The sequence below is a fragment of the Tyto alba genome, unplaced genomic scaffold (genome assembly GCF_018691265.1).
Source record: "Tyto alba isolate M040663 unplaced genomic scaffold, T.alba_DEE_v4.0 Super-Scaffold_8, whole genome shotgun sequence".
In the NCBI taxonomy this organism is placed as follows: domain Eukaryota; kingdom Metazoa; phylum Chordata; class Aves; order Strigiformes; family Tytonidae; genus Tyto; species Tyto alba.
The window spans coordinates 8,286,243-8,304,513 of NW_024881329.1; the positions used below are offsets into that span (position 1 = coordinate 8,286,243).

General features: G+C 39.3%; 1 protein-coding gene across 9 annotated transcripts in view; it reads right to left on the reverse strand.

The window, feature by feature from the left end:
* DENND2B (DENN domain containing 2B) overlaps nucleotides 1–18,271 on the reverse strand; it is a 171,655-nt gene that overhangs the window by 77,754 nt on the left and 75,630 nt on the right. The window contains exon 1 of one of the 9 annotated variants that reach the window (XM_033006837.2): nucleotides 5,897–5,966. The exons of the other annotated variants lie outside the window; for them this stretch is intronic. The gene's annotated coding sequence lies outside the window, so the exon portion shown is untranslated. Of the gene's footprint in view, nucleotides 1–5,896; nucleotides 5,967–18,271 lie in introns of those variants that run through there. 9 annotated transcript variants of the gene reach the window in all.

The window sequence follows — 18,271 nt, forward strand, 5'->3', positions numbered from 1 at the left end:
AACTCAAGTAGATAGCTACTGATGATATGTAACTATCTTAAATCTAAATTAGAGTTTATGGTGAGTAAAGGAGGTGAACTTTTTGCACTCGGTAGTAAGGTGGTTTTTGAGCTGATTCAACTTGGTAATGAAGCAAGTAGTACAACTTGCCATATCTTGCCTCTCGCTTGGAAAGGAAAGCGATGTAAGAGGCAACAGAAAAATCCCTCTTCCCCCAGACCCTTTAGGATTTCTAAGCTCTCACCAGGAGTACGGCTCAAAATCCCCAAAAATTTGTATTCCAGATAGTCTCTCTCCCTTTACTGTTGTCTTCGGGATTGTGACAAAAACAAGACAGAAAATAATTTCCAAACTGAAAAGTGATTTTGCATTATAAAACTGTTTGAAATAGGCTCACTCTCATGAACATATGCTACTGATGGAAAAGTCCCAGCATTTAGAGGGAATGAGGCAACAAAATCAAAGTGGATGAATATCACAAAATGTTTAATGATAAAACAAAAAGAGAAACACCAATTATTTTTGTTTGTACTTCTGAATTTTTTGCCCCCCAAGGAATTTTGATACTTTCTATTTAAATAGAAATTAAGACCATATCAGAACTAGTTACCAAAATGACAGGCCACTAGGCCTGTGAAACAAACAAACAAAAAAAAAAGATCAAGCTCTGTGTGCTGTTTTTAAAAGCTCCAGTTTCTGTGCTTCCAAGAAGTACTGAGTTAATGATAACAATCATGAGATGCATTCATGAGAGTGCTGTGGTGAATTCCTGCGTATAAAACCCCTCCAGACCTCTAGGTCTTTGCAGTCAGTTCATGAAGAGAAGTACACAGAACCTCAGCTGACTGCAGTTGAACTGTGTTTTTACAGCTTAGAGGCAAAATGTCTGATTTACACCAGTGAAATTCGGGAGTCTTTCTGCCAAAGTAAATTACGTGAAGTGGCAACTATGCTCTACAACTGTACAAAAAAAAGGGGCAAATAAATCAAAGTTGATGAGTCAGATCCTAAATACTTGAATTAGACTAGATCTGCAAAGCAAAGACAGCAAGAAAATGCGACAATGACAAACTACTGTAAAATAAAATGTGATCAATCAATGTGCACTAGGTACGTGCCTTTGCCAACAAATTTCTAAGGGTGAAGAAGATAACAGGAAATTGTAAAATTATCTAGACTAAGATGGCTAGACTGCCTGCCACTCTAGGTTTATGGCACTCTTCTGCTCTGTTACAAGGCAAGTGCAGGGTGGTTTTTAAACAATGACATGTTTAAATCTTTTTCACCCTCTCTGTTCAGATACAAATGACTGCCCAAAGCACAGAAGATTGACTAGTCTGTGCTGTACTTTCCATCACAGTGATCAGAAGCTGACTGCACATGGAAAATATCAAAAGCAAGAACTGAAATATCAGAGCCCACCACTCTTTTCCACTGAAGTACAGTGCACTGGTTTAATAGGACCCTCTCTCCTTTTCTCCTCAAAAAAATAATATCATTCAAAACTGAAAAGTGGAAGCCTCCCTTACAGTTACTCTTTTCCCATAATATGTTCTGAATAAAAATTTATGCAATAGATAATTCCACTGTTATATCTCCACTGTTACTTATTTTTATGATGTTCTGGAAATGGTTCAACATGTTTAAGTCTCATCTGCTTTCTTAAGATCTTGGGAGTTTTGCTGGAGAGAGTGGCAACACAGCAAATGACAGCATTTTCTTTAAATCAGGCAGAATGCAAAAGTTCTTATTTGTCTATTTAAGACCTGCCAGTCTTTGAAACTTGTTCTTTACCAGCATGTCTAAACATGACTATTCAAAATCCCACTGCACATGGAAGCTCTCAACTTTGTTTTTTCAAAGCATAGGTGATTTTTCAACATGCTTGTTTATCTGCCCTGGAATCTCAAAGCAATAAACTCTGTGAAATTAATTCTGCCAGAGCTTTGCAAGTTTTCTACACCTACATGCACGTAATTTGGGAAGGGTTAAAAATTATCTTTATAAATTGCAGTGTTTAGGTTTTAACATATCTGAGGCCATTCTGGGTTTGGCAACCTCCAAGTCTGGAATTCTTGTTTGGAAAAACTGCTGTAAATAGGTTTATCCCTTTTCTGCTCTGAAAAGTCAGAAAACTTTACGAGGTCACTGTATACTTTACTGAAATACTCTATACCCAAAGGGAAAAGAACTGAACTGGAAGCCAAAAAGTCATGAGTCCTGGCTGCACACTAATCCAGAATACAGCCAAGCCTGGTTTCCTTGCTTTACATATAAATCAACTTCTAGGCCATGAAAAACATCATCACATAGACCTAAGAATAAATATCTAACAGGGACAGACAAAGAATGGGAATTCAGGACTCTATCCCATCTTTAACAACCGTTCTCAATCTCATCCACTCAGAGAAGTAGCTTTCAGAACAAATACAAAATCTTCTCTTTGACTCTCCTACCACTATCCACATTTTCCTTCCAGACCCACCAGCTTCGCTCCAGTCCCCAGTATGCTGCCAACGTCCAGTTAAGTCTTTCTGACGAGATTTGCTTTTTCCACTTTTCTGGTTTTGTAAAGTAGCTTATTTAACACCAAGAGAAAGCATTCTAAAAGAGCAGGTTATAAAACTGAAAACCATTATCCATCTGTCTCCTATGAAACAGGCATTCTTAATTTATATCATCATTTCAAATACTAATATCACAATCCAGCAAGTTTGAGGCCTGAGACACCTGGAGAAAATACAGTATGTCACAACAGGATAACAACAAAGTGACTGAAAAGATCTGAAAATGTCTGTGCTGCTTGTGGACTTATCTGCACTGCACAGGAAATAAAATCAAATAAACATTAAAGTAAAATTAAAATAAATTTTTAAATCACAGCAGAAGAGAAGCTTCTGCATTATCTCTGTGAATCCAGAGCAACCTCAACATCAGCCCTGTCGGAGTACAGCCTTTCCAACCCAACTCTGACTTGCCATGCACTTGAAGCATTTGTGAGCTAATGTCCCTCGTATCATCATAAACAACTCATCCAAACCTATATAAAAGACCACAGCTGCACTGCCTGATATTCACAGATACACTCTATGTTTTACAGACACTATGGTGAGAGGAGCAAAGGCATATAACTACAGGTGAAATAACATAAAATACACAGTAAGAGTCTACCCGGGACATGTTAATTGAGTATATGTGTCTCATCTTTGGAGGCTGCATCCTGCCTCTGAAGGAGGAAAGATCTGAAGGATTACAACCCTGGACTCTCTTATCAACATAATTTTCTTTAGTAGCTCTGACCTTCTTGAATGCAAAATAAATTCCAGCTACGACAGACAAACATGACCCTTGGTACACAATAGAGTGTGCATAGATTTCTACAGATTAAGAAGAAATTGAATACTTTGCTTGACTTTAAGAGGGAATTTTCTTTCAGTTTCATGGATGTCCTGTTTTCATTCACTTCCTTTAAATATCTATGAATTGGGGTTTGATTTTCTTCTGGCTTATGTCAGCACAAATCAAGAGTTACTAAAGAGAAGTCACAAAAGATGCAAACTAATGCAAAACTTGTTATGGGTAGACTTAAGGCATTGACCTGGTGCAAATGCACACAAGAAAAACAAAGTTTCAGTCTAAACAACATTTGCACAGAAAATTAAATTTGGTTACTGTATCTGGCTGGTTACTCTATGCTTCATTCTACTTTGTTTAGCTAAACAAGCCAAGAAAACGAGGAAATGCGTTGGGCATACCCACAACTGAGTGTCACATGAAGGACTTTGCCAGTGCAGAGTTGTTGGGGTTTTTTCAGTTGAACACAACTTTGAAAAAAATCTTTGATCTATTTATTTCCCAATCTGTTGGCAGACACACATAAATTAAAAAAAAAAAAAAAAAAAAAAAAAAAAAAAAAAAAGGCAAGCTATGACTTGCAATGCTTGCTGCTATCATACTTATTTACCTAAGTGTCCAGACAAGGCCAAATTTAACTTGACCACAGGCTACATCTGGCCCTAATTCAGTTTCACTGAATATTAACAAAAGGGAAATCAGCCAGTGCTCGATCACTGAACACACCAATATTCAAAACATGATCTAAAGGAAACTTTCCAAAAGATTCAGACATTGCCTTCTCTCTGCTTTCTACTGACCATAACTGTCAATAGGAACAGAGTTAGATCAGGGAAAGACACTCCCCATCACTTTCTTCACTGTGATCAAGGGTAACATAAACGTGTACATTACTCATGCAGCTGAAATGAGCCTCACAGACCAAATTTCACCACCACACCTATAAGAGCTGTGAGATCTCAAGTCTAAATTTGGAATCAGGATAACATCTGGGGGATTTATATATCCTTTATAAACATTTAATTCTCACAAGACCTTGGCTTCTTATCGAACTCTGGGATTTAGTTTTACACTCTTCTGTTGGCCTATTAGGTTGTAAAAGGAGCTGGCCAATACATTTTTAATGTTCATATCTTATGAGGGAATTTGCATGTATTATAATCCTGAGGATGAAAAAGTTTGCTACCACAGGCATACAACTGGAATGCTGCACAGCAACAAGGAACTGCAAGTTTTACTTAATTTGGGGCAACTAAAATTTAACTTAGAGCAACTAAAAGCAAGTAGACATTTCTATCACTCATCCTTTCCTTTCAGGACAGAGACAAACATAAACCTCATGTGCCAACAGGAAGATACAGAGATATCATCAGACAAAGCATCAAGAAAATGAAAGTGTTATGGAGCAAATGAGGCAATACCAACATCTGTATATAAGGCAGCAAGAAAAAGCAACTAGCATCTTTATAAGCTCATCAGCTGTGAAAACATTTGCTCTCTGAAGACTACAAAAAATAACAACAACCTCCTTGCAGTAACTCATGGGCTCTCAACTAATGAATATTTGAAGCAACAAATTGAAGTCCAGATTCTGACCCTAAGTTACATCCCTCAGAGCCCTACAGACTTTGGCCAGCAATACTGACTTTTTTTCTTGAAAAGCACAAACCCATAAGACTTCTGCTAACTTATTCAGTGGAAAAAAACCTCAAGCTGTCTCATACCCCAGAAAGTAAATTTCTTAGAAAACATATTAAAAAAAAACTGAAACCAGGCATCAAACCCAACACAACACACAACACACTGCATTTAACACCCAGCTTCCATCTCAGCAGTTGGCCAGCATTTAGAAAAGCACAGTCATTTTAAGCCATATTCAGCCTAGGTATAAGTATGGCCTCTCCTTAAGGGACTAACACTTTCTGTACAATAAAACCAAATTTAGCTTAGTATGTCCGAACTATGCACCCCAAGTATGCCAAAAAAAAGGGTGTCATTCCTCATACATGTTGTCATCCAGGGGCATATCCTGAGCAAGGGGGCCAGGGGCGGGCGCGGAAGAACAGTGGTAGAATACATGGGTATGAATACTGCTGCATAACTCAAAAATCACCTTTAAGAACTAAAGAGGAAAAAATCGAATCTCATCAGACTAGACAACAAACATGCATTTAGCCAGGCAGAGAAATTAGGTTCTGTCTGAGAGCAAGAAAGGTAGGGGGAGGAGGGGAAGACAGGCGCTGTAAAAACAAGTTTTAGTCTCACAAAGTCCCTTGTCCTATATCAGAGCTGTAAACTCTGGAAATTAAAGCTACTCCTATCGCTATGTTTAATAAGTAGAAGGCTGGTGTCAAGTTCCTGCCTAGAAGTAGAAAGCCCATCTACTGCAAAACTGGTTACAGGAAAAGACATTAAAGAGTTCAGTGCTATGGCACTTCATGCTCTTCACTTCTGCTTTATTTAGTTTCCTTCTCTCATGTCTCTGACAAGCACGCAACTATCCATCACTGCGATCACTTCAGCCTATTGATCCCAGACTTACTCAGAAGCTCTTCCCTCCTGGAAAGATGCAGAATGGACACAGAGGAATTCTGTTCTCAGTCCCTTGTGCCCTGCCGTAGACTCCGTGCTTCCTGAGCACTGCCTGCTCACTTGTCAAGCAACAAATGACACATGATCCAAGTGCGTTTGTCAAACCTCTGTCCCTTTGTATGCTTAAAGGGCGGAAACCAGCATTAATGTTTAACAAAACTAACAGTAGCAAAGCCTTTCTCTGCAATCTGACATGCTGACTTCGAAGGGACAGGTGTGTGAGAAATCTGGCAAGCCAGAAGTTTCCTCCTGGTTGCCTCTGGCTTGGCAAAGATCTCGTTTTGTATGGGTTTGTTATTTTAAAATTGCAGGGAGCAGCAGTTTACAATTCATTCCTAAACCTCTGAACAGAGGCAATCCAGATGCCTGTTGCTAATGAACTCAGAGAAGCTGTGTCAGGTACCAAACCACGCACACACAGACACAGTGGACAAGCCTGCCAGACTCAACACGTATCTTGAAGTCCACATGGGTGACAGTACTGTTTGACAGGAAAGGGAGAGGTTAAAAATCCACATTAAAATGCTTTCAGGTCTCTGCCAACAGTTTCAAATGGACACAGGCTATCTGCCATCTCCCCTGTTTGCCTACGTTGCCATAAAGTGGTTTTCCAAATCAGCAGCAAATCAAGGGGGTAGCGGTTTCACGTGAGAGCACCCCGATTACTGGGCATTTGCTCAGTTGTCTGTACTGACAAGTCCTCTTACGGGCTCAGCTGTTGCGCAGCCATAGAGCTGCTTCCCTGGGTACAGATGCTGCTGCACAGAAAAAGGTGAGTCAGATACACTATCTATACTGGAACATTGTCAGAACTACCCCATCCCAAGCCACGGACGTCCCCCTGTACCGGCAGTCCACCTGCCTGCCAGCATTAGCTGAAAAAAGACCTTCTGAGAAATTCTGATGAAAGATGGGCTTTTTATGTACAGAAATTGGGAATTAGCCAGTCAACACTATCTGTGCTGACAGTGACACCAGAACAATCGAGACTTGTTGCTCTCCTACCGAGGGCTCTCACTGGCATCTCTTGCTCAAAGTTTGCTAGGCACTAGGGGCATTTTCACATGTATATATTGTAATAATATGGGTGGTACCTGTGCATTGCCATTAGCTCCTATTTTCTTGCTTTCTTTCATTTGCTTTTAAAGGCCATTTGCTGTTCATATTCCTCAAGTGCAGATATAAGGGTGATGCTTAGTGAGGAGACTGAATCGAGCACTTGGCTAACTCCCAGTTTCTATACACAGCATTATCTGGTGAATAGTTATGATGTTATTTAGAGGATAAAGTCTGTGAAAAGGCTGTGAGGATGCTATATCAATGCACTTCTTTCTTTGGCTTTCTGGACAAACTGGTTTTTTTTTCCAATCAGGGAAGAAATTTACAATAATTATTTCACTTATCTTTACTTCATTATGCTCAGATCTTCCTTTCAATCTTACTCTTTACAAATTCTGTTATGTCTTCTTCTAATTTTCTGTTCTGCTCTAGTGGAAAATATCTTTTTAGGATAACTAAACAGTGCAGGAAACTGGTTAGAGAACACAGACTCTTTGATTTCTAAACCACTGATTCAAATCCAGACTGATTAGGGCACAGAACGGAAATTGTTCTCCCATACTGATAGCTTTTCAACAGCTCAAGTGTGAAGAGATGAGGGTCCTAGACCAGATACTCATAGATACATGGACAGATACTCATAGAACATGAAACATCATTAGTAATGCTCATGACTTGTTCTTTGTTGGTCTTTTCAGTGAGATTGCCAGTATCTTCCTGGACCAGAAGGCAATAGATTTTAATTCCTAAGAACAACTTCCTCCAGAAAAATTGAAATATTGGCATTGACGTAAAAGTGTTTTACACATGACTACTATGCTAGATCCTCTGTGAACTTCTGTCTCACTTCTTATCACCACCCAAAATCCAAACTAATTTAAGACTCCTGCTCTGATTTTCTGATACTGCATTGATGGGGACTCACATAAGTGTTTTAGCAAGTATTTTGCTTATTGCTTTTATTCACTACATTTCAGTGCAGTGAAAGCACTAGAAAAATATCATAAACACTTCCAAAAACATGCTGTTGTAATAATTTCCTGCAAAAATATATAACAATTTAGTTTAGGCCAGTACTACTGAGTACGCTAATGTAAATCTAGTGATTAAACAAATAATGATGGCAGTGTTAATCAAAGTAGTCTTTGTACTGGAACAGAACACATTTGCGTTAAAAATGCCACTTTTAGTCTAACTTGTCAACTACAACTCTCTGCTTTTTAAAAAACTTGTTACTTTTATTTTTTAGTTAGTTTCTAGTGTTTTTAGCAAATGTAAACCTCAATAGAAAAGGTAATTTTAATAATGATGTATGATTTGCTGCATATAAAACCACCAACTATTCAAAGTGACATGAAAATTAGATTACAATGGGAAGTAATTTGCCAGGGTACATAGTAATAGTAAAGTAAACTTGGTCTGAAGCTGTGTGAAGCAAAATGCAATCAAAATTTTAGGTGTTTGGTCTGTTTTTTTCCTAAAAGCCTATGCAAATGGAAGAGATATATTAACACAACTTCCATCTAAGAAAAAGTGACTTGCTTGACTGACAAAGTGCATATAAAATAAGTAATGCTTCCTCCTGAACAGACATCTAAAATTAAAAGGAAGCAAAATAGACCACAATAGAAATGGAATAGCAAAATTCCCTACTTCCCACCATCAACTATTTGAGGAAGCCCAAAGGATATATCCAAAAGTAGGTCCATTTCTTCAGTTCTATCTCTTGATCTAATTAGAAGCTGTTGCCCCATCTTACAAACGATTCCTCTCTTTTGTCTCTGGACCATTGTGCTTCCAAGCATATTTTTGCAACCCTGCTAAAGAGATTTCAAGAGATTTCAGTATGTCCTCTGATCCACCGCCCCAAGGTCACTACTGAGCAGGGCAATGCAGGAGAACATTATTCCTGAAACCATCAGAAATCAGCACCCCACCAATGCTGCTTACCCAGATAAAGGACAGCACTAAAGTCAAAGCCTGTATTCAAGCTCTTCCCGGTTTCAGGGTCATTTGAATCAGTGCTTTGACTCGTCCCCACTGTTGATGTTTCTGTTGCTGATGACAGTAGTCGCCCTCTCCCCTCCCATGGCCCAGTTCAGAGTTGAGCTGCCAGAGCTCTGTGTCCCAAACACACCTCCAACCTCATGGGGTAAATAACAGCTTTTATTCCTTTCTGAACCAAAAGTAACTTTGCGCTGCTGGGAACTGACCTGCTGAACATTTGTCAGCTGAACAGCTCAAGCTGTTTCTGCTTTTAAAGGAGTACAATACTTGCTAATAGATTTCACATCAGTTACTCAGTTTTCACAGTTGTTCAGCTCAAGTTTATTTGTATTGTTTTCTAAACATCAATGGTTTGAAAAAAAAAAAAAAAAAGGTGGAGTCTCATCATGGCTCCAATAACTTAGCATATTGCTTACTCTTAGCAGAATTCTGTTGAACCACTATTCTTCCTATTCTCAAGGTCACTGTCGAAATATTAAAATTTGATCCTTCTTTATAATATCAAACATTTTCTATGGGTTTTGTTTCACAAGTTCATAAAGAGCTTAAAAGATTCTCACTCCTATTTCTGAGCAGTAGGCAAATACTTTTGGCAGGAAAATACATCTCAGCGGCTCAGTGCGGAGCGCATCACTGCCTTAAGCCAGGCTCAGCTGCCGGAGCTCTCCCGCCGCGCAGGCGAGGGGTCCCAGCCCTGGCTCAGCCCCTGCCTGGCGCAGCCCGCGGGGAGAGGCTGCGACACATCCAGAGCACATTAGATGAACTCACTCCACGGGCCTCTTCGTGCTCTAACTATGTCCCCAGGGGCTGCTCTGACTGGGAAAACCGGGAGCTGTTTTAGCCCAGGCTACCCCACAACTGATGGGGCAAAAGCAGCCTTTATTTTAAAAAGTATAAAATGAAGACTTCGCTCCCTGTTTCAGGCGTACGTAGCTCATTCTCCTCTCTGAGCTGTTCTCAGTCCTCCCCCATCAGAGTCACTTGAAAACAAGAACATGTACACCCAAACATGCATGAAGCAGCGACTGCTAACCTACCAAACCATGCACACATCTCCTCAAGACTGGGCAAAACCATCAACCACTTCTAGATCCGCTGCCTTCTCTGTCACTGTTTTCTGCATTTACACCTGCGCATCTCCGCCAGAGAAAGGTTTTCACCAAGACACACCACTCTTGGTTGGTTGTTCAGGTGAGCGTTTCAGCACACAGTTGAGGCAGCAGCAAACACACCAGCATTTTTTCCCACAGCATAACAACACAAATTAAATTGGCATCCAAACACCCCACTAAACTTTCTGTTAAGCACGGATGTGAACATCATCCACACAGAAAATTTTATCCAAGTGGGAAGAATAAATAGCTACAGATAGCTATATTATAACCAATGATTTATGGAGACTCCTTTAAACCATGCATCTAACTGTAGAGCACGGGCAGAGAGCCCCTTTCGTCTGCAATTCAAACACAACCATCCAAAACCAGGAAAGGCAGCAGCTTTTCAATCACTAGCAGCAACACTGTCCACATACTTAGCAAAGAAAAAGTATTCTCTCATCTCGTACTCTATCATAATTGTGATAAGGCAATGGCAATCACACATACTTAGTGGGAAAATGGTACACATTAGAGATCCAAATAAATCAAAACTTCACTGTCTTAGAGCAACACAGGGAGCTGAGAAGGCATCCTTTGATTTCCAAGTTTTCTTTCCTCAAGATGCTCTCCATTCAGAAAACTCAGGACATGTAATAAATATCATAGACTAAATTTATATTTACATGAAATGCATAAATACAAACAATTCCATTTTGTTTATCTTACTAATATTTTTCTTACAGTAGGATCAGGGCTTCATCGCGGTGGATGCAGAGCTATGTCCCTCACCACGCTCTGTGATGGTAATGTCGAGGGAGCTGCTGTGCATCAGCTTCTCTGCCCCCCGCGGCAGCCAGCCCCGACGTGCACACAGCGCTTTTGCATTAGTCGCGAGATAATTCATTTGTCAGTGCAGGCAGACTGGACCGCATCTGGATGAATGACCTGACAGTAAATTTGAACAGTGTCTACAGTTTAACACAGCTGAAGGGCAGTGGTTTGGTTTGGGTTTTTTCTTTTATTAGGGGTGGAGATTTACAACAGCAGAAAGATGAAAATTATACAAATTAAGTTAAAATCATATTGTTACATATCAGGTAACAGCAAGTAAAAGGCACTACACTTGCATTCGTGAACTGAGCTCTAAAGGAGAGAAAAGTACTGCATGGGCATTGCCTCTCTGAAGACAACACTTCTTCCTATACAGACAGGTTTTTCTCCTGACACAAGATCACCTTTGAAATGAGAAATTTACTGTGGAAAAGGAAGAGAACAGAGCACTCCCAGGACAAACCAGCAGAGCAAACAACTATCACTGCCACCCACACTCCAGCACTGACAGCAGCAGAGCACTGCTTAACCTCAACAACAGACATACATGCACATTCTTTTATTTAAAAATTCTGGAGGTCTCAGTTCCTAAGGCAAAATATTTCTAGTCCTCTGCCCAGGCCACAAACACAGAATCTTTTCTTCAAAGGAAAGAAAGTATTTAGTTGAGTTTATTAATGTGAACCAAGAATTAATTTCACTTACAAATAAATAAATAAATAAAATTGCTGTAAAACTGAATTTGGCTTGGACAAGGACTGATTTTGAACATGACTGTACATCTCTGTTTCAGTCTTAAACACAGACATGAAGTCTTCCTTCAACTAAGATTTTTCTTAAAGCGTTATTGTTTCTGCCTTCATCAGAGAAACACGGTAAGAAAACTCAAGACCTTGATGTGCACATGAAGTAGCTGAGCACGGACATGCATGCGTGATGGGGACAGGTAACCAACACAAAACAATACTTCTGCACAGCCTAGCTTTGCTGTGTTCTGTCATGCTCAAACAGCAAGACTGCTGCTGTTAAAACAGACAGGAGAGGTTTTGTTTGCTTACGCAAATGCAGTGATTATTTACCAGGTTCCCAAACAAAAGAGTCGGGGTGTGTACTGGAAGCCAAACACAAGAATAACGGCTCCAGGGCTCTGCTGGCTCTAACACCACTGCGAATCAGTCCTCCGCAGCCCTGCATCTCCTGCAGTCATCTGGAACGCCAAAAAGCAAGAAGCAAGCACAGAGCACATGTAAAAACCTCTTGTTCCAAAAGGGAAGCATCTGGCCTCCCCTCTCCGTGACTGATGATGGCTATGCAGAAGCAGGTCCAGATCTGGCCTCTGGTTTAGCTAGCAGCAAGTGAATGCATCAGCCTGGGGAGCCTTTTCCCTCTGAATTTCCAGTGATATTACTTATGAATAACCACAGCAAATAATCCCAGACTCATGATAAAGCTGGACATCTTCATTGCCTTCAGTGGAGGTAAACTAGCTCCTGCCAATTAAAACTCTGTCCCGTTGATTTAAATTCTGAAGAAGGTCTGAGCCACAAAGCCAGTGCAAACATATCTCAGTGCATGTTAGACTAATGGGACTGACAAATCTTTGGTGACAGCAGGAATGGTCTCACACACTGCTGGGAGATAAAAAACAAAGCCTATATTTAGAGGATTGTGGGTACCAGCTCAGTCCTTCCCAGGCAAGAAGAAAGATGCAACTCATCAGATTTCAGTTTTAATTAAGCAAGAGTATATTTGATTCAAAGATTCAACTAAAAATATTTAGAAATGAGAAGTTTTATGAATGTTATTAGACTAGGAACTTAACAACTTGCAACTTTGTGCTCACAGCAATTTGCAGATGCAATCCTTTGCTAGCACAAATTTCTGATGCCTTGCTATATGACCCATTGACATCAGCACACTCAGTTTATCATGTCATTAAATCATGATTGCTCAGCTGGAGAACACTCTCCAACTCAGTGAGGATGACACCTTTCTTGTGCAAATTGGGTGGAAAGACGACAGCCCACATCACGAAATCAAACCCACGCCAAAACTCACATGATTCCAGTGACGTAGTTTTCCTCAGACACATAGCCTCTGAGAACAGCTTTCCTCACATATGTAGTCCTTTTGCACAACTGGAAGCAGAATCAGTTTCTGCTTTGGCTATCTTCCCAAGTCAAGCCCAGAGACATTGGACTAAAAAGATGTTTGTTCTGGCTCATCATGGCAGTCCCTCTGTATATATACACTACTAAAGTCACCATACTAGTAAAATCCTTACAGCAAACTTGATCTCTGTTCACTATAAATGGTATACAAATGTGCTTAAGCTTTCAAAGGCTCACTCCTAGATCTTAATTTGTGAAATTCATATGCACACATTTTAAATATGCTTTACATGGGATAGACTCTGTACTGTTTTGTAAGAAATTAGAGGAAAATCACCTTTACTTCCTTTTCAAGAAATTGAAAATAAGTGTAATGACTTTATTCTGAGATATCTTGTAAAGTACATACATTGCTTAATTAATTAAAATATCTTCCTAGTTTTGTCTACATTAATTATTCCATTTAAAGAAAGAGATATTAATGTATATATTTTTTTCCAGATTAACAGAAATCTAGCTAAAAGCTATTAATTGTGAGAGTACATCAAATCAATACCTAAGTGTAATCCTGCTTGGAGGGATATATTCTGTGCTTACAGAAGAAGGATATGGCTCATTTTTAAATAGTTAGACAATTTACTTTGAAATCCTGTCCTATAATAAAAACATGTCTTATAATACTTTTTTTTTTTTCTCATTCCAATACTGTGTGCATCAGGGTAACACTGCCTGGCAGTACAGTTCTATTATTTCCACTTCTGCATCCAGCTCGCAAGGTAGTACTCGTATGTCAGGCACAGCCTGAACCACAGAAAATGTTGGAGGTAAAGGGAAATTCTGTCACTTACAAAACACATTGGAAGAACTCTGTATCTCCAAATTCTGAAGTTACTTACACCTCGTGCAATACCCTCTGATAAAAAACTGTAAATCGATGGGCTCCTCTAAAAACAAACACTCCCTGTACTCCGGTAGTATACCACAGCAGGTGAGATGGCTCAAGTGAAGTGTATAAAGTGCCTTGAGATCCCATTAAGAGATGGCATATTAGCCAGAGGTGAAGACATTAGAAATGATTTACAGAAGTTGTGTAGCCACACTTCCTCTAAACATTTTTTAGCTCTGGACTGGTGCTCGTCACATCTAGTATCTCAAACTAAGTTGAAGTTTTAAGATATAGTGATATATTAATATATAATTATTTTGTTCAGGTTTGGGGTTTTTTTCCTCCTTTTCTCTGTCAGACTAAACAGACTACAAGTTTGAAATCTATATTTTGTTAAGTAGAAGATGGCTTCATAGATGTAACTCTAGGCCCATTTTAATACAGTATAGTGTTGAAATGATTTTTAAAGCTGTCAGTGCCATTTCTACATTTACCCTTGCACTGGAGCAAACACAAGATTAGGACAAATACTTTATAAATTAATTCAAGTAAAATTTCTGCATAAAACACAAAGACTCCAGATAAGTATTAAATCATGTGCTAAGGGAAAGAAAGCCCAATTGTGGGGAGAGAGCTGCAAACACTGCTATGCTTTTTCTTTGACTTCTGTTGTCTTAACGTTTCCTCAGAGTTAACCCTGATCCTCTTAAGTATGGTACAATCAAATCAAGTAGTTATTTGATGCAAAAGGGTCATGCACTAGCAGCAAGCATGCTATAGGCTCCTATACTGTTGAAGAGTCAACAAGATTTCACAGAGCTGCTTCCTGCCAGAATTGCTAAATTGCTTTCAGCTACACATAAGGTGCTTTCCTAACCTCCTGCTCTTTGGCGTTCACCTCAGTGACTCACAGGGAAGAATTAAAGTTCTGTCCTTTAAGTTCACTGAAAGCCAGAAAGTCTCATTTCATAATTATAACAATCCTTTTGCAAACTCTCTAATATTTGCTTCCTATAATTGACTCTTGTACCAAACAACATCAGAATGTCCCCACTGGCTTGGACCAAAGAGCATCCCTAATCCAGGCTATGTTGCTAACCAGGATTGTTAGCAAGTGCCTAGAGAAGAGAGTAAGAACAAGGTGAGCATGCAGTGCTACTTAACCAGCTTAACATTATGTTAACTCACAGAATTTGCTTCTGTGGCAAAAAACCTTTGGTAGATTTTTCTTCCATGAATTTGTCTGACTGCAACATCCTGTAGCAGTAAGTTCTGTAGTTGAAAAAACATGTTGCAGAGAAGTACCTTCTTTTCAACTGATTTTCAACCTGTCATCTTCTAGTTTCATTTGATTCGCATTAGTTCTTAAATGCAGAGAGATTTTTTCCCTATTTACTGACCCTGTTCCGTATACCATTTCAGAGACTTCTATTACCTCTTGTCTCCTCCAGCCCTTTCATTTCCAGAGTGAAAAGTCCTAGTCAATCTACTTTTGCTCATAGTGAAAATGTTCCATACTTTCAACCACCCTTGTCATCTTTCTACAGTTTTCCTATTCAGAGCACAGTCAAGTTTGTCTCTCACTTTAGATACACAAAAATCTCCATTTGAAACCAGCAGTGAATGAACTTCAGATAACTTCAGAAAGAATGCATAAGTGGGGATGTTCATTTAATTCACTTCACTTTCTTCAGATCCAAAGGTTTTCCCCTCTTGTGCTCACAGCAGAAACCTGTGAATCCCACAACCAGTTTCTCAGGCGACTCAGTTAAGGTCCCAGATAAGATCCTCACTCTGCTCCTCTATCTCTCCCTCATTTCCTAAACTGCTATTAGCACAACTGTGGTGGAAAAATGGCTGTGGTGCCTCATGTCAGTAGATCCACACTCCAGTTAGGACCAAGGGAATCTTAGTTCCTCCAAGAATCTTGACACTTGCAAAGCATGCAGTTGTATAGCTGTTTACTTGTAGGCACCTCCTTCCTACTGAAGATTTTTATTATTAAAATTTAAATTCATGATCTATGAGAGTCTGATTCACAGCCAAAGTAATGAGAAAGACTTCTATACACTTTACTGACCTTTGCTTCTAACCTATAAGGAATCACAAAAGGTTGAACCAGATGGTGACACTTTATCACTGAAACATACCTTGTGTCTTAGAATCATAGAATCGTTTAGGCTGGAAAGGACCTTTATGATCGCTGAGTCCAACCAGAGTCTTGCAACAATAAACCCCATCAAAACTAGAGCTGACAAGAAAACAACACTAAAAATATGTCTTAGCCACCAGGAGACTAATATACCTGTGGTATGCTAGTATCAGCACTTACTGAAACTCTACTCACAAATTATAAAGAAAGCACATTTGCAGATTTTCAAATCTCCAGTCAAATCCCATACTAAACAGAGACAATGACTGTTCATCAGTTTAAGTGAATCTTTGAACATGTTTGCAATAAATCTTGCCTTAAACTTTTATTACGCCAGTACTTACTCCACTGATTTACAGTCTGATTAAAATTAAGAATCCTCATGGTTAACTCAAATACCATCCTCTTACAGGGTTTCAAGACAGGTGAAGAAGATTACATAAGGCAAAATAATGGATGGAGAACTGCTGCATAACAACCTATTCATCTCCTCACTTGTCACACAAATGCAACTCAAAGATTTTTTTCTTAGCTTCAGGTCAATATTTGTAGTTAGAAAATCTTTTCCTGAAAAATTCTAATCAAAACAGATGGTGATGATAAGGAAAGACAGTTTACTTGACAGTTATTATCCAATAACTTAGTATCCCACAATACTTTCAAAGCTAATCAGAATGGAAAAGATTTTAAAGCAAAAGAGTAGGTCCAAAGTTTGCTAAAGTCTAGACCCAAGTTCCCAGCACCAATCTGTCCGCACTGATGGAAGGATGATAAACAACTTGAGCATGCCAGATATCATTAGGGATCTGGTTTTAATATTTACATATGAATATCTGTCTAGAAATTCCTCTAGCTGCACCACCACCCCACCTCCCATTTTATGTTATTACTGTTCTGTACTAAGAGGTGCCAAACACACAAACTAACAAACTGGGAAGCACACAAGGATATCAAGCCCATTGCTGAGTTTTAACACAGAATAATAGGCCTAATTAAAGACACTAGAATAGATGCTGGTTATCTATATCTTTTGTCAACTGCACAGTTTAAAAAGTGAAAGAACAGCACCGGGGGAAGAAAGGCAAATCAACCTAATGAATGATTTAATTGTGGGAAGAGTGTGATAGTGCCACAAAGGAGGTCACCAGCAGGGACAGGACTAGGGTCAGGGTTCTACTTAAGGTTCTCAATTATTAATTCACCACTACTTCATAGACCAAGCTATCCCTTGGTAATCAGCATGAGGCCATTTCATTCAACTCAGGAAAATTGCCTGGTATTATTGTGATTCAATAATATGTATAGATAAGTGGGAAGGTGTAGCAGAGTACTGAAAGATAAATAAATTATTAGGTACAGAAGACAATGCAGAGGCAGCCATATGTGCATGAAATATGGAAAGACAACCAAAACTGAGAACAAACCCAGAGTGTTTAAACACAAAGCAGAGACGTGTCATTAAAAAGAGGTTTTTCTTTAAATAAAAACAGAAAAGAAATAGACCATTAAAAAAAAAAATCTCTTCCACTGCTTTCATCTTGAAAGTCTCGGAATTTAATCTATATTTTCCCTTTTCCATTGTTTGTGCTTGGAAAATTTCATAATACAATGACAGGTATGACAAATCAAGCCAGTATTCAACATTACTTTCAAGTTGACCTACAGGTCCCTGCTAGGATCAAAGCCAATTCTTCTCAATTTCTCTGCCTGAATCTCTCCATCTATACCAGCTCTTCTCCCTGGCAGCTGCTGAAACAGGGGCTTTTGCCTCTGACATTCCATTTTCAAGCAGATAAAAATCAAACAGTAATTCTGTGATCTACTCACCCAAATCACAGCCTTTACTAATGTATTTGAAACAGTAAACTTCTCCCTACATAACCCTCCTATTCACATACTGTACTGCTGTCAGGTACGAGTAACCCTGATACAGCTCATCAGGTGTGGTACCCTCAGTCAGGTATGGCTACAACAGATGTTGCCTGGCCCGGCCAAAGCCATCAGAGCATTCCACTGACACTAGTATACCCACATTCCTATCCCAAAGTGTCCAACAAATAAATACTGCTTCCGCTGCTTTTTTCCTTTACAACATTCATTTCTGGGCACAGACCCATTTTACTGCAGCGTTTCAGTTACTTGTTGAACTTTGTAAGGCAAAGAGTGTCTTCCTTGTTTCTAT